Source organism: Mustelus asterias, chromosome 29 (genome assembly GCF_964213995.1).
Source record: "Mustelus asterias chromosome 29, sMusAst1.hap1.1, whole genome shotgun sequence".
NCBI lineage: Eukaryota > Metazoa > Chordata > Chondrichthyes > Carcharhiniformes > Triakidae > Mustelus > Mustelus asterias.
Genome location: NC_135829.1, coordinates 9,704,860 through 9,722,194, shown reverse-complemented (window position 1 = coordinate 9,722,194; position 17,335 = coordinate 9,704,860). Strand labels below are relative to the sequence as shown.

Below are 17,335 nucleotides of genomic sequence, written 5' to 3'. Positions count from 1 at the left end.
CCGAGACCGTTGAAATCACTTGTCGCAACTCCAGTGGGCATCTCTAAGCCGTGAGAAGTTTTGGTGGGGGGAGGGGTGGTGGGGGGGGGGGGGGGGGGGGGGTAATGATACATTGACCAGCTTTCCCTGAAATCTTCACCCCAATCATTTCAGCATGAGACGGGTATGCAGTAATGTAAAATGGGTACAGTTGATGTTGGTGTTACGCTGTTTGGTTCGCATGGTTTACCATTAAAAAAAACCAGACCATCTTACTTCGAAATTACGTAGATTATATAGTGTGTGAGATGTTTTTTCATTCTATTTCTGCGCCGTGTAGCGGGCAGCCGTGCTTCACTGGAGGCTTACGACACCATGAGACATTGCCGTCACAGTGAGAGGTTTCCTCGGTTGTGTTGTGTTGCGTTGGCTGTCCAATTCGAGAATTGGACCCGCTGTAAAAAGCTTTTTCAAAGTGGCTTCTCCTGCGTGCTGGCACTGTGCTGCCAGCTTTCTTTGCACCCTCCTTGAGAATGGTGGTGGGGAGACGGTGGCATGGCGCGCCCACCTTGGCAGACTTCGAATGCCCACCGCCCCCCTCACTCTTATCCCAATCCTACACCATCTTTTCTTGCAGGCACCAATTTCCACAGGAATTCCTCCCCCCTCCTCTCTCCCTCGCTAGACTATTAATCCAGAAACTCAGCTAATGTTCCGGGGACCCAGGATCGAATCCCGCCACGGCCGCTGATGTAATTTGAATTCAACTTTTAAAAATCTGGAATTAAGAATCTACTGATGACCATGAAACCATTGTCGATTGTCGGGAAAACCCATCTGGGTCACTAATGTCCTTTAGGGAAGGAAATCTGCCATCCTTACCTGGTCTGGTCTACATGTGACTCCAGAGCCACAGCGATGTGGTTGACTCTCTAGTGCTCTCCAAGGGCCACTAGGGATGGGCAATAAATACTCACCAGCCAGCGACGCCCATATACTACGGATGAATAAAGAAAAGTCACAAGAAGCTCCTTGCAGGAGTGTAGAATACACAGACATCAAGGTTCCCACTACCCGCTGTCCAAATGGCCAGTAAGTCATGTTGGGAACCTAGACAATAGGATTGGGCATCATGGGTCGTAGAATCATAGAATCCCTACAGTGCAAAAGGAGGCCATTTGCCCCATCAAGCCTGCACCAACTCTCCGATAGAGGCTCTTCCTGAGGCTCAACCCCGTAATCCCACGTATTTACCCTGCTAATCCCGCTTATCTACACATCTTTGGACAGTAAGGGGCAATTAAGCATGGCCAATCTAATGTTTCTCACAGTATCCAGGGGGGATGAGGTTAATTAGTTTGTGCTCACCATGGTGGCACAGTGGTTAACACTGCTCCCTCACAGCGCCGGGGATCCTGGTTCGATTCCCGGCTTGGGTGACTGTCTGTGTGGAGTTTGCACGTTCTCCCCGTGTCTGCGTTGGGTTTCCTCCGGGTGCTCCGGTTTCCTCTCACACTCCAAAGATGTGCAGGTTAGGTTGATTAGCTACGGTAAATTGTCCCTTAATGTCGGGCGGATTAGCAGGGTAAATACATACCTGTGAGGCAGCAGCGCTAACCACTGTGCTAACCACCTTAACCACTCACAAGTGTGTCCCGTTTTTCTTCAAGAGAGGCCCTGGAAGCGCAGGGCCCTCATGGGAAGCGCGATGTTAATGATTCATTATGGAACAGTCTCCACTGTGTTGGCTCCTTCACATTCTGTCAGTCACTTCAACTGAGACAGCTGGGAGGACGAGGGTGGGGGGAGTTGTGGTGGATTGGATTAATGACCTTGAAGCTGTTTATATTGAAAGGTTGAGCACAGTTCCATCCCCTGTACACGATAAGGAGCAGAGGCGGGGAATTGGGAGGTGGGGGGGAGGGAGAGAGAGAGATTGGCACCAAGTTGACTCCGATGGGAATCTGGCTAATCCTCGGAAGCTCCAATATGCACTGCCTGATGCACGGATACAGTAGCTCCTTGCTGTTAGCTTTCCCCCCACTTACTCAGAGGACTCTGGCCAGCAGACACTGATTGATGAGGTATGGCAGTATTTATGACACAAGGGATTTGAAGTGTCCAAGCAACCCTTTGTATTAATGTACACATTTTATGAGGGGAGCCAGTCAGAGGGATTTATTTTGCTTTTTTCCTGAACCAGGTTTCGACAGCTGACGAGTGCGTCAATTAATTAAAGGAATATCATGTTTATAAAACGCTCCTGGAAATACAAAAAGAATGTCTCGGAAGGGGAATGCAAGCATAATTGTTCCTTGTTCCACAAGGGCCTCCTTCCATCGTGTCTTCATCCAACCCGATCATCATAACCTCTTCATTTCCTCCTCGTGTTCTTATTTGAGTTTCCCCTTTCAATGCTGTTCCTCTCCATGGTGGCACACCAGTAATATAACTGGGCTAGTAATCCCGAGGCCCGGGCTAATGCTCTGGGGGACCTGGGTTCAAATCCCACCATGGCAGCTGGTGGAATTTAAATCCCATTAATTAAAGAATATAAAGCTAGTCTCAGTAACGGGGAATTAAGTGTTGTTGTTTTTCAAAATAATATGTAATAACCTGGTTCACTAGTACCCTTCCATGAAGAAAATCTGCCTTTCTAACCCAGATCTGGCCTAGATGGTGGCACAGTGGTTAGCACTCCTGCCTCACAACCCACAGGGACTGGGTTCGATTCTGATCTCGGGTCACTGTCTGTGTGGAGTTTGCTCGTTCTCCCCATGTCTGCGTGGATTTCCTTCAGGTGCTCCGGTTTCCTCCCATAATCCAAAGATGTGTAGTTTAGGTGGTGTGGCCATGCTAAATTGACCTTAGTGTCCAAAGATGTGTAGGTTAGATGGATTGGCCATTCTAATTTGCCCCTTAGTATCCAAAGGATCTGTGGGTTGCATGGATTGGCCATGCTAAATTGCCCCTTAGTGGCCAAAAGATGTGTAGGTTAGGGGGATTGGCCATGCTAAATTGCCCCTTAGTGGCCAAAGGATGTGTAGGTTAGGGGGATTGGACATGCTAAATTGCCCCTTAGTGTCCAATGATATGCAGGTTAGGTGGATTAGCCATGGTAAATGCGCGGGGTTACGGGATTAGGGCAGGGGGTTGGCTTGGTGCTCTGTCAGATTGTCCGTGCAGACTCGATGGGCCGAATGACCTCCTTCTGCACTGTAGAGATTCTGTGGTCTCAAGGTTACTCCAGATCCACAGCAATGTGTTTGACTCTGAAATGCCCGAAATGGCCTCGCAAGGCACTCAGTTCAAGGGTAATTATTTGATTTGATTTATTATTGTCACATGTATTGGGATACAGTGAAAAGTATTGTTTCTTGCACGCTATACAGACAAAGCATACCGTTCATAGAGAAGGAGAGAGTGCAGAATGTAGTGTTACAGTCATAGCTACGGTGTAGAAAAAGATCAACTTAGCGCGAGGTAGATCCATTCAAAAGTCTGAAGGCAGCAGGGAAGAAGCTGTTCTTGTGTCGGTTGGTACGTGACCTCAGACTTTTGTATCCTTTTCCCGACGGAAGAAGGCGAAAGAGAGAATGTTCGGGGTGCATGGGGTCCTTAATTATGCTGGTTGCTTGTTAGGAATGGGCAATAGATACTGACCTGCACAGAGGGATGCGATGGCCTAGTGGTATTATCACTGGACTATTAATCCAGAAACTCAGCTAATGTTCTGGGGGACCCGGGTTCAAATCCCACCACGGCAGATGGTGGAATTTGAATTCAATAAAAAATATCTGGAATTAAGAATCTACTGATGACCATGAAACCATTGTCGATTGTTGGAAAAACCTGTCCGGTTCACTAATGTCCTTTAGGGAAGGAAATCTGCCATCCTTAGCTGGTCTGGTCTACATGTGACTTCAGAGCCACAGCAATCTGGTTGACTCTCAACTGCCCTCTGAACAAGGGCAACTAGGGATGGGTAATAAATGCTGGCCAGACAGTGATATCTGTTTCCCACGAATGAACAGAAAAAGAAGCCTCGCCGTTTCAACTTCAATGAGCACCATGACTAGGGAAGGGAATACTCATGGTGGATTCCCATTGCCTTCCCTGTGTGCTTATAGAGTCATAGAGGTTTCAGCATGAAAGCAGGCCCTTTGGCCCAACTTGTCCATGCCGCCTCTTTTTTATAACTACTTAGCTCGTCCCAATTTCCCACATTTTGGCTCATATCCCTCTATAGCCATCTTACCCATGTAACTGTCTAAACGCTTATAGAGTCATAGAGGTTTACAGCATGGAAACAGGCCCTTCGGCCCAACTTGTCCATGCCGCCCTTTTTTTATTAAACCCCTAAGCTAATCCCAATTGCCCGCATTTGGCCCATATCCCTCTATACCCATCGTACCCATGTAACTGTCTAAATGCTTTTTAAAAGACAAAATTGTACCCGCCTCTACTACTACCTCTGGCAGCTTGTTCCAGACACTCCCCACCCTCTGTGTGAAAAAATTGTCCCTCTAGACACTTTTTTGTATCTCTCACCTTAAACCTATGCCCTCTAGTTTTAGACTCCCCTACCTTTGGGAAAAGATATTGACTATCTAGCTGATCTATGCCCCTCATTATTTTATAGACCTCTATAAGATCACACCTCAGCCTCCTTCACTCCAGAGAAAAAAGTCCCAGTCTATCCATCCTCTCCTTATAACTCAAACCATCAAGTCCCGGTGGCATCCTAGTAAATCTTTTCTGCACTCTTTCTAGTTTAATAATAGCCTTTCTATAATAGGGTGACCAGAACTGTACATAGTTTTTTAAAAGACAAAATTGTACCCGCCTCTACTACTGCTTCTGGCAGCTGGTTCCTTAAAGGGAACACAAGTCTTAGAGAATCATAGAATCCCTACAGTGCATTCGGCCCATTGAGTCTGCATTGACAACAATCCCACCCAGGCCCCATCCCCGTAACCCCACACATTTACCCAGGTAGCCCTCTTCAATAAGGGGAATGGGTAGTCAAGCTAACCGGCACATCTTTGGACTGTGGGAGGAAACCAGAACACCCGGGGGAATCTTCTTCATTTTCCCCCCTCAAGGTCCCTCGACTACCATCACCATTGATACTTCAGTTGTCCATGGCTCATTACCTGACCGTGGGACCCCGAGGAGACGTGGGCGACTGAGCAAAGGGGACCAGCCCTTCACTCTGACGGGTGCAGCACGTGAGAACATCAAGTTGACTCCCTGGATATTTCTGTACTTAAAACAAGTTCAACAAAGGTTAGGGAAGGATGTCAACACTTGGACTTTGTTTTGGACTCTTGAAAGATACTTTTGTCGAAAAAAAAAGTGCTGGCTAAAGTGAATCGCTCGTGATTAGAAATGGTTTTGTCTATGTGTGCCTGCTGGTCCTACCGTAATCTTGTAAATGAACTCTGGGCTGTGTAATCAGGGCTGTAATCTGTGGATTAGTCCTATCAGCAGGTATGAGACAGGGCATGCTTTGTGCTAAAGGTTAAATGCGGGTTCCAGTCTGAACCTGCGTAACATCGGCCTCATTAAGTTGTTTTTTTTTAAAAAAACACTTCTGTGTCCGTGACGTGTAGGGAAGGATGGTTTGTGGTTCAGTCGGTCAGGAGGTTGCTGGTTCGAGCCCCACCTCACAGATTCTAACCCCACACTCCGGTGCAGCACTGCGGACAGTTGGTGGTTCCATCGTTCGGGGCAAGCATTAGACCCAGGCCTCAGGTGGCTATAAAATCTCCACATTTCGGGAAAAAGGAGGGAATTGCTTCCCGGGTCAGTGTTTGTCCCTCAAATCTTTTCAACGTCTATGTTGGTTTGCTGGTCATTATTGTGTTGAGGGGCAGTGGCACAATGGTTAGCACTGCTGCCTCACAGCGCCCAGGACTCAGGTTCAATACCGGCCTCGGGTCACTGTCGATGTGGAGTTTGCACGTTCTCCCCGTGTCTGCGTGGGCTTCCTCCGGGTGCTCCGGTTTCCTCCCACAGTCCAAAGATGTGCAGGTTAGATGGATTGGCCATGCTAAATTGCCCCTTAGTATCCAAAGATGTGGAGGTTAGGTGGATTGACCATGCTAAATTGCCCCTTAGTATCCAAAGATGTGGAGGTTCGGTGGATTGGCCATGCTAAATTGTCCCTTAGTGTCCAAAGATGTGCGGGTTAGGTGGATTGGCCATGCTTAATTGCCCCTTAGTGTCCAAAGATGTGCATGTTAGGTGGATTGGCCATGCTAAATTGCCCCTTAGTATCCAAAGATGTGTAGGTTAGATGGATTGGCCATGCTAAGTTGTCCCTTAGTGTCCAAAGATGTGCATGTTAGGTGGATTGGCCATGCTAAATTGCCACTTAGTGTCGAAAGATGAGTAGTTTAAGGTTTGGATAAGATGCTCTGTCGCAGAGTCGATGGGCCAAATGGCCTCCTTCTGCACTGTAGGGATTCTATGACTGTGGGACTGCTGAGCACTAATTGGCTGAGGCATTTTCTATATTACAACACTTCAGAAAGCCCTCATTGGCTGCAGCGCTGTTTGGGGTGGGGGGAGGTGATAAGGAGGTTGTATTAAATCTAAACTCCCTCTCTGAAAGATCAACAGGAGCATGCACCTGAGATCCAGGTGAAGGAGGTTGGCCTTTAAACAAAACGAATAAAAGTAACTCTGTGCGTTTGCAGGTCTAGAGAGGACAGAGCAGGGAGGGTGTTCCCCCAACAGGATATGGATTTTCTTTGTTCACAAGTTGATTCAGGAAATGGCTGTATATTTCTCCCAGATAAGACAATGACCCTTCCCAGAGAAGAGGCAGCCACGAAATGTTCCGTTAACCGTCTTGAGCAGCAGTTGTCATGGCAACTGTGCCAACGGCACAAAATCCAAGATGGCCGCACCTTACCATCATTTACCACTTCCTGGGAGACTTTCCTTGAGCCACCGTGTTTAAACCAAACAGCGTTCTGTTGTCAAGAAAAGCACCACACAAGGCCCCATCTGGTCAGGGTAAATCGTAGAGCCCCTACAATGCAGAAAGAGGCCATTCAGCCCATCGAGCCTTCACCAACAACAATCCCACCCAGGCCCTATCCCCATAACCCCACATATTTACCCTGCTAACCAAGCTCCCTCTAGGGGGAAATTTTAGCATGGTCAATCCACCGAACCCTCACATCCTTCGGACTGTGGGAGGAAACCCACGCAGACAACGGGGGACAATGTGCAAACTCCACACAGGCAGCCACCCAAGGCTGGAATTGAACCTGGGTCCCTGGCACTGTGAGGCAGCAGTGCTAACCACTGCCATAGATGGTCCACTCCTTCATATTCCAAGTGGGGCGGCGTGGTGGCACTGCTGCCTCACAGCACCAGGGACCCGGGTTCAATCCCCGGCTTGGGTCACTGTATGTGCGTACTGTCTGCACGTTCTCCCCCGTGTCTGCGTGGGTTTCCTCCGGGTGCTCCGGTTTCCTCCCACAGTCTGAAAGACGTGCTGGTTAGGTGCATTGGCCATGCTAAATTCTCCCTCAGTGTACCCGAACAGGCGCCGGAGTGTGACGACTAGGAGATTTTCACAGTAACTTCATTGCAGTGTTAATGTCAGCCAACTTGTGACACTAATAAATAAACTTTAAATTTGAAGTCACTTAAGAATTGCTCATTAATCTGAATTTGTTCGGTCCCTGGGAGAAACAGAGAACGGTTTTAATGAAATTATTGAATAGAAGGGTCTGGATAATGTGAATTCTTCTCCATGACTTTGAAGTGATTAGTGTTGATTAAGTGTGAAACGCTAACTTCATTGAGCCTGCCATTAGCCATTCCTCCCTCACAGCCTGTTCAATAATGGCTAAGAGTGTGAATTGAGTTTAAAAAATTCTTCCGCCCTTTCCCTGGATTGTAAGGTCAGGGATATATGTATCCACCAGCTGTCATAGCAACTCACAGTAGCTGCGTAATGAATATATTTTTAAACTAGGCCTATTGTCTTAGTGCCGGAGTCTAACTAGAAGCCTTTGAGATAATGAAGGGAACTGCCAAAGTTGATCCCTGTGTTGAAGGCTAGAAATGGAAGCCAGGGCAAAGTTTTGCAGCTATCCAAAGATGTGCAGGTTAAGTGGATTGGCCATGATAAATTGCTCCTTAGTGTCCAAAACTGAGCAAAAAGGAAATCGGTAAGAGTTTTAACAACACCAGGTTAAAGTCCAACAGGTTTATTTGGTAGCAAATACCATTAGCTTTCGGAGCGCTGCTCCTTCATCAGATGGAGTGGAAATGTGCTCTCAAACAGGGCATAGAGACACAAAATCAAGTTACAAAATACTGATTAGAATGCGGATCCCTACAACCAACAAAGGAAATCACCAGTGTTTTTTATTTATTAATTCTTGGAACATGGGCATTTATTTTTATTCGTTTGTGGGACATGGGCGTCGCTGGCTGGCCTTGAGAAGGCGGTGGTGAACTACCTTCTTGAATCTCTGCAGTCCATGTTCTGTGGGTTGACCCAAAATGCCGTTAGGGAGGGAATTCCAGGATTCTGTCCCAGCGACTGTGAAGGAACGGCGATATATTTTCAAGTCAGGATGGTGAGTGGCTTGGAGGGGAACTTGCAGGTGGTGGTGTTCCCCATGTATCTGCTGCCCTTGTCCTTCTAGGTGGAAGTGGTTATGGGTTTGGAAGGTGCTGTCTAAGGATCTTTGGTGAATTGCTGCATTGCTGGCTGGGCCAGCATTTATTGCCCATCTCCAGTTGCCCGAGGGCAGTTGAGAGTCAACCATATTGCTGTGGCTCTGAAGTTACTTGTAGGCCAGACCGGTGAAGACAGCAAATTTCCTTCCCTAAAGGACATTAATACATCTTCTATTTATACAGCACCTCGAACACCCTGAAACATCCCAAGGCGGACGTTATTAACCAGCATACGAGACCGAGCTACGTCAGGAGATGTCTCGAAGGAGAAAAGCGAGGGAGAGAGGATTGCAAGAGTTATAGGAGCGCAGATGTGTCAGAGCTCTGTGGAACTGGAGGAGATTGCAAAGACACGGGCGGAGGAGCGAGAGGGGCTTTGAAAACAAGGGTTCAAATTTTAAAACCAAGGCACCTCTTGGCCCAGATGGGTCTTTCCGACAATCGACAACGGTTTCACGGTCATCAGTAGATTCTTAATTCCAGATTTTAAAAAAAATTGAATTCAAATTCTACCATCTGCCGTGGCGGGATTCGAACCCGGGTCCCCAGAACATTACCCTGCTCTGACGAAGGGCCATCCAGACTCGAAACGTTGGCTCTATTCTCTTCATGATGTGGAGATGCCGGCGTTGGACTGGGGTAAACACAGTAAGAGTTTTAACAACACCAGGTTAAAGTCCAACAGGCTTATTTGGTAGCAAATACCATTTATACCAAATGGTATACCAAAATATATTTTATATTTATACCATCTAAATACCATATAATTTATACCATATAAATATATTTATACCAAAATATATTTACCAATTACTAATGGTATTTGCTACCAAATAAACCTGTTGGACTTTAACCTGGTGTTGTTAAAACTCTTACTCTATTCTCTTCCCACAGATGCTATCAGACCTGCTGAGATTTTCCAGCATTTTCTGTTTTTGTTCCCTGGAACACGAGCTGAGTTTCTGGATTAATAGTCTAGCGATAATACCACTAGGCCGCTGCCTCCCCCACTGACAGTCGTGAAGTGATGTGAGCCTGGCTTCCTGCATCCTAACAGCGCTTTGCGATGTTTGCCGATCGGCTGTTGACGCTGACAAATTGACGTACCGAGCTCCCAGACTGTGAGAAAGGGTTTCACAATTTGCTCACAGCCACGGCGCCTGCGATATGAGGTTCACACTTGCAGCAGAAATCTGAGCTGCAGATGGCAAGAACTTTTTCAATTTCCTCGGGCAGAACGCGAGCTTTAATGCAGCTGTAAAACTGAGCTCGTCCCAAGTCCATGTGTCAACTGGCAGGGAGTTCACTTCCCCCTTTCACCCCCGCGTCAAGAAGTGTCTCTAAAAGACATGGGAGAGATTGGAGCCAACGTTTGAGTCTGGATGACCCTTCGTCAGAGCAGGGTAATGTTCTGGGGACCCGGGTTCGAATCCCGCCACGGCAGTTGGTGGAATTTGAATTCAATTTTTAAAATATCTGGAATTAAGTATCTACTGATGACCGTGAAACCGTTGTCGATTGTTGGAAAGACCCATCTGGGCCAAGAGGTGCCTTGGTTTTAAAATTTGCCTTCTTGTTTTCAAGCCCCTCTCCCTCCTCCTTCCATGTCTTTGCAATCTCCTCCAGTCCCAAAGAGCTCTGACACATCTGCACTCCTATAACTCTTGTGTCCATCTCTCCCTCGCTTTTCTCCTTCGAGACATCTCTCCTGATGTGATTTGGTCTCGTATGCTGGTTAATAATGTCCACCTTGGGATCATGGGTTAGGCAGATTGGCCATGCTAAATTACCCCTCAGTGTCCAAAGATGTGCAGGTTAGGTGGATTGGCCGTGCTACATCGACCCTTAGTGCCCAAAGATGTTTAGGTTAGGTGGATTGGCCATGCTAAATTGCCCCTTAGTGTTCAAAGATGTGCAGGTTAGGTGGATTGGCCATGCTAAATTGCCCCTTAGTGTCCAAAGATGTGTAGGTTAGGTGGATTGGCCATGCTCCATTGGTAAATGTGTGGGGTAATGGGAATAGGGTGTGGGACAGAGTCTGGGTAAGTTACTCTCTCAGCGAGTCGGTGCAGAATGGCCTCTTCTGCACTGTAAGGATTCTATGAAGTGGGAAGGATTGATTCTTCGCATGGGACAGTCCGCGAGTTTCCCATTGCTGCCAGTATTTCACTTGTGTCCAACCCAACCCAACGATCACAGGCTGCGAGGCGTGCGTTCAGACACTGGGATGCAGTTGGCTCTTAGCCAGCATGGAGACTGGCTACGATGGTGTGGGTTTAAAGGCAAGGGGACTGAAATTGCCCTCTCAGAGTCTGGCCTTCAAGGTAACAGAGGCAAATACCAAACCGACACGAGAGACACAGCCCCTCACCAGACGTTCATCAGATGTGACGCTGCACTTTCACAAGAGTTCATGAGAAACACACAAGGTATTTATTAATGATAAAAACTGTGCAGTAGCACAGCAGCTACAGGGCTGAATCTAAGCACCTGCCTTGTGCTTTATCAGACTTATGCGCACACCACCCCAGGCCATATGGCACCACATTCCATAGAATCCCTACAGTGCAGAAGGAGGCCACTTGGCCCATCGAGTCTGCACTAACTCTCCGAAAGAGTATCTTAGCCAGGTCCACCCCATCCCCATAACCCCACATATTTACTGCGTTAATCCCCTTGCACTAAGAGGCAATTTAGCATGGCCAATCCACCTAACCTGCACATGTTTGGACACTAAGGGGCAATTTAGCATGACCAATTCACCTAACCTGCACATCTTTGGACACTAAGGGGCAATTTAGCATGGCCAATCCACCTAACCTACACATCTTTGGACACTAAGGGGCAATTTAGCATGACCAATTCACCTAACCTGCACATCTTTGGACACTAAGGGGCAATTTAGCATGGCCAATCCACCTAACCTGCACATCTTTGGACACTAAGGGACAATTTAGCATGACCAATTCACCTAACCTGCACATCTTTGGACACTAAGGGGCAATTTAGCATGGCCAATCCACCTAACCTACACATCTTTGGACACTAAGGGGCAATTTAGCATGACCAATTCACCTAACCTGCACATCTTTGGACACTAAGGGGCAATTTAGCATGGCCAATCCACCTAACCTGCACATCTTTGGACACTAAGGGACAATTTAGCATGGACAATCCATCGAACCTGAACATCTTTGGACTGTGGGAGAAAACCGGAGCACCCGGAGGAAACCCACGCAGACACGGGGAGAAAATGCAGACTCTGCACAGACAGCGACCCGGAATCGAACCCGTGTCCCTGGCGCTGTGAGGCAGCGGCGCTAACCACTGCGCCCACCCTCTCCGAGAAAATAAAATGCTGAGCGGAAGAAGGAAGCTTCCCACTGCAATCGGCCGATTTAAATGTACGAAGCGGGGGTCCTGTACACAGGAGATAGTTATTTGCAGGTTAGAAAGCCTTACCTGCACGGTATTTGTGTGAGTGCTCATGCCTCTGAGAGTTCCAGATATTATCAGGGAAGGCCCTCAGCCTTTGATCCATGTGGTAGACGTTGATGTCTTTGTCGGCCCTGCTGCTTTATTTATTGATGATTTGAGCATTCCCCTTTGTAGCGAGGGGGTAGCCTTTGTTCTGTGTTTTATTAATGGCAGGCCTGGTGTTGCTAGGATTAAGGCGTGGGCCTGATTGTGTCTATTCTTTCGGTGGCAGCTTAATGCCTGAAGGAATTAAGGTGAGGCCGGCCGTCACCTTTCTGGCATTCCTTTCTAAATTGACCCAGCAGCATCGATTAAATCTCTCAGGACCCCAGGGTCTCAAACCCGCAGAACCAGAATGCGAGGGAACGTGTTGTTTACTTAGGCCTCGGGCCTAGCTTGGCGACAAGCTAGGGGTGGGTGTCGGCGGGGGAGGAGGGAGCTGAGGGAACACTCCAAAGATGTTTACTGTCAAATTAAAGAGCGCAATGCTTTTTCCCGAATGACACTAAGGGGCAATTTAGCATGGCCAATCCACCTAACCTGTACATCTTGGTACACTAAGGGGCAATTTAGCATGGCCAATCCACCTAACCTGCACATCTTGGTACACTAAGGGGCAATTTAGCATGGCCAATCCACCTAACCCGCACATCTTGGGACAGTAAGGGGCAATTTAGCATGGCCAATCGCCTAACCTACGCATCTTGGGACATGATGTGGAGTTGCCGGCGTTGGACTGGGGTGGGCACAGTAAGTAGTCTCACAACACCAAGTTAAAGCCCAATAGGTTTATTTGGTAGCACGAGCTTTTGGAGCGCTGCTCCATCATCAGGTGAGTCACTAAGGGGCAAATTAGCATGGCCAATCAACCTAACCCACACATCTTTGGACTGTGGGAGGAAACCGGAGCACCCGGAGGAAACCCACGCAGACACGGGGAGAATGTGCAGACTCCCCACACAGTGACCCGACTGGTTGCGGCACAGTGGCACAGTGGGTTAGCACTGCTGCCTCACAGCGCCAGGGACCCGGGTTCAATTCCAGCCTTGGGTGACCGTCTGTGTGGAGTTTGCACATTCTCCTCGTGTCTCCGTGGGTTTCCTCCGGGTGCTCCGGTTTCCTCCCACAGCCCAAAGATGTGCAGGTTAGGTTGATTGGCCGTGCTAAATTGCCTCTTAGTGTCAGGATGGCTAGTTAGGGTCAAATGCATGGGATTATGGGGATAGGGCCTGGGTGGGATTGTGGTCGGTGCAGACTCGATGGGCCGAATGTCCTCCTTCTGCACTGTAGGAGATTCTACCAACACCGATGTTCGAAGCGAGTTATAACTCGCTAACCTCCAGCTCATTGGAGGCCTTCAGAAGGTTGGCCGACGACGCGACTGGGACTCAAAGGGAAGACTAAGCTTCCATTTGGAGCTATCCTTTAAATCATTGGGCCTTCCCCCAACCCTGAGTGTAACCTCATAATTTTCTAAGCCACACTTAGAGGAGTGAAACAGTTGTCCCTCCGAGCTGTCTTTTGAAAATGCAGGTGATTCCACTTTAAGAGAGTTGTTTAACAGCTGTGGCTTCTTAAAGGGGCCACGCCCCCCCTACCCCCTCCCAGCTGTCAGTTCCTGTTCTAATTTTTTGTTAAACAAAATTGTCATCTTGTGATTGATCATTGGAACCTGTTACGTGGCATCGATAATCCATCTGAAATCTGATTCCCTCAGTTGATCCCCGGTGGCGTGTGATTGCGATGGTGCTCTGCTCCCTTACAGTACAAGGCGATCACGCTGCTTTCTGGTGTTGATTTATGGAGCTCGCATACCTTGAAGAACTATAAATGTAGCAACAACCCCTCAACGGATAGAGAGAGGCCTGCAACTATATAGCTGCCTTTGGTCATCCTCGTGTCTGCGTGGAGCTACAAATCTCACAACCTGTTCATGGAAAAGTGGCACAGTGGGTTAGCACCGCTGCCTCACAGCGCCAGGGACCCGGGTTCGATTCCTGGCTTGGGTCACTGTCTGTGCGGAGTTTGCACGTTCTCCCCGTGTCTGCGTGGGTTTCCTCCGGCTGCTCCGGTTTCCTCCCACAGTCCGAGAGAGGTGCTGGTTAGGTGCATTGGCCGTGCCAAATTCTCCCTCCGTGTACCCGAACAGGCGCCGGAGTGTGGCGACTCGGGGGAATTTCACAGTAACTTCATTGCAGTGTTAATGTAAGCCTACTTGTGACACTAGTTAAAAAAAAACTTTTTAAAAATTTTATAAACTTTAAAATGGCTTTCCACTTCAAAGCAATCCTTCGTTGGCCGTAGTCAAGGAATCATAGAATCCTACAGTGCAGAAGGAGGCCATTCGGCCCCTTGGGTCTTCACCAACCACACTCCCCTACCCCATAACCCCATGCATTTACCCTAGCTAGTCCCCCTGACACTAAGGGGCAATTTAGCATGGCCGATCCACCTAACCCGCACATCTTTGGACTGTTGGAATTTAGGAAACACAGCAGCCAATTTGAACACAGCAAGATCCCACAAATTCCACCCAATCACCGGCTAATGTCTTTGAGGGATGAATATTGGCCCATGTCACACCAGGGTGAAAACTCCCATCATTTATCCAAAAAATGGCCCCGTGGCGTCTGCTCCATCTACCTCAGAAAGAAGATGGAGTCTGGGTCAGATGTCTCATCAGAAAGATGGCACATCAGCCAGCGCGGCGCTCCCTCCCTTTCGTGCCCCAGTCCCCCAGAATCGGACTTGACGCTGCGACCTTCTGACCCGGATCAAGGATGTGACCCACTGAGCCATCACTGCCGTGTTGAAGGGGTTAAGGATAGTTAACTGTCGCGGGGGAGAGAGATGTTCAAACTTTGGTGCTGGCTGGGCAGCAAGGTGACATAGTAGGGGCAGCACTGTGGCCTCTGGTATCTGTCTGTGTGGAGTTTGCACGTTCTTCCCATGTCTGCATGGGTTTCCTCCGGGTGCTCCGGTTTCCTCCCACATTCCAAAGTGGGTTGGCCATACTAAATTGTCCCTTAGTGTCCAAGATTGGCCATGCAAAATTACCCTTAGTGTCCAAAGATGTATAGGTTAGGTGGATTGGCCATGCTAAATTGCCCCTTAGTGTCCAAAGATGTGTCGGTTAGGTGGATTGGCCATGCTAAATTGCCCCTTAGTGTCTCAAGATGTGTAGGTTAGGTGGATTGGCCATGCTAAATTGCCCCTTGGTGTTCAAAGATGAGTAGGTTAGGTGGATTGGATATGCTAAATTGCCCCTTAGTGTCCAAATGTGTGTAGGTTAGGTGGATTGGGCATGCAAAATTGCCCTTTCGTCTCTCAGAATATGTGGGGGAGACAAGTTGTGGAATTCACTACCACAGAAAGTAGTTGAGGCCAAAGCATTGTGTGATTTCAATGAGAAATGTCTCTTGGGGCTAAAGGGATCAAGGGAGTGGTGGGGGGGAGGACGAATCAGGATATTGAATTGGATGATCAGCCATGATCATAATGATTGGTGGAGCAGGGCCGAATGGCCTACTGCTGCTTCTATGTTTCTATGTTTAGTGGGGTAAATATGTGGAGTTACTGGGATATCGGGCCTGGGTGAGGTGCTCTGTCGGTGAGTGGGTACAGATTCAATGGGCCGAATGGCCCCCTTCTGCACTGTGGGGGTTCTATAGCTGGGACCTGAAAACCCTGAATAATGACAGGATCTGCTGCTTAATAAGAGCCGGCCGTCTTGCTGTGCGGGGATGGTGAGCAGAAACTGATTAATCTTATTGCCCTGGATATTGTGAGAATCGCAAGATGGGGAGTGATCTCGGACAGTGTTATTTCATAAGGCGTGATGAATGTTTGTTTGACGGGACAGTTATTGGGCTCACGCAGCCAGCAAAGCACAGCAGACGGACGCCCAGACGCTGGCTCCTGGTAGAAAATGGGTTTCTGATTGATAAAGGAGGGACCGGTTCATTAGTCTTCATTTCGAATTCAGACCACAAGATGTCATCTTAATTGGATAAAGGGAAGCCATCAGTATGTTTTATAAATGGGCGTCTAGAATGGCTGGAGCCACCACTCAGTCACTTGTTAAGCAGACAGGACATTAATGGTGTCTCACAGGCAGAAGATCAGCTCCCTGTGTCAATTAAGCGGCGCAGTCAGACGGGGCACGTTTGAAGGCTGCTGGGTGAATTTCCATTTTCTGCTAACCCCAGCCTGTAGGAGTCCCGGGGACGTTTCCGAGACCCCTTCACAAGTGGCAACCGTGGCGTTTCGGCAGTCGTAAGGAAATTCAGCATGTCCGCTACGAATCTCACCAACTTTTACAGATGCACCATAGAAAGCATCCTTTCCGGATGTATCACAGCTTGGTATGGCTCCTGCTCTGACCAAGACCGCAAGGAACTACAAAAGATCGTGAATGTAGCCCAATCCATCACGCAAACCAGCCTCCCATCCATTGACTCTGTCTGCACGTCCCGCTGCCTCGGAAAAGCAGCCAGCATAATTAAGGACCCCACGCATCCCGGACATTCTCTCTTCCACCTTCTTCCGTAGGGAAAAAGATACAAAAGTCTGAGGTCACGTACCAACCGACTCAAGAACAGCTTCTTCTCTGCTGCTGTCAGACTTTTGAATGGACCTACCTCGCACACTTTCTCTACACCCTAGCTATGACTGTAACCCTACATGCTGCACCCTCTCCTTTCCTTCTCTATGTACGGTATGCTTTGTCTGTATAACGCGCAAGAAACAATACTTTTTACTGTATGCTAATACATGTGACAATAATAAATCAAATCAAAAGGTCGGGCTATTGGCAATTCTCTAAGCTCCCTTCATTCCTGACTTCTGCCTCAGAAGTCGACGCTTGTCAGCTGTAGCTTCGTGGGTAGCACCCTAGCCTCATGAGTTGAAAGGTCGTGGGTCCAAGACCCACTGCAGAGGATTGTCCCTTCATCTAGGCCAACACCACCCCTGTGCAGTGCTGCACTGTTGGACGTGCCATCTTTCGGATGAGATATTGAGCTATCGTCTGCCCTCTGGGTTGGTATGACATATGAGGAGTGTCTGAGGACTCTGGCTCCGTACTCGATGGCGTTTAGAAGGATGAGGGGGGATCTCATTGAAACTTACAGAATACTGAAAGGCCTGGATAGAGTGGATGTGGGGT

At 48.3% G+C, this 17,335-nt stretch overlaps 1 protein-coding gene across 2 annotated transcripts in view; it reads left to right on the top strand.

The window, feature by feature from the left end:
• LOC144480508 (AT-rich interactive domain-containing protein 3B-like) overlaps nt 1–17,335 on the top strand; it is a 183,052-nt gene that overhangs the window by 73,550 nt on the left and 92,167 nt on the right. The gene's annotated exons all lie outside the window — the stretch shown is intronic.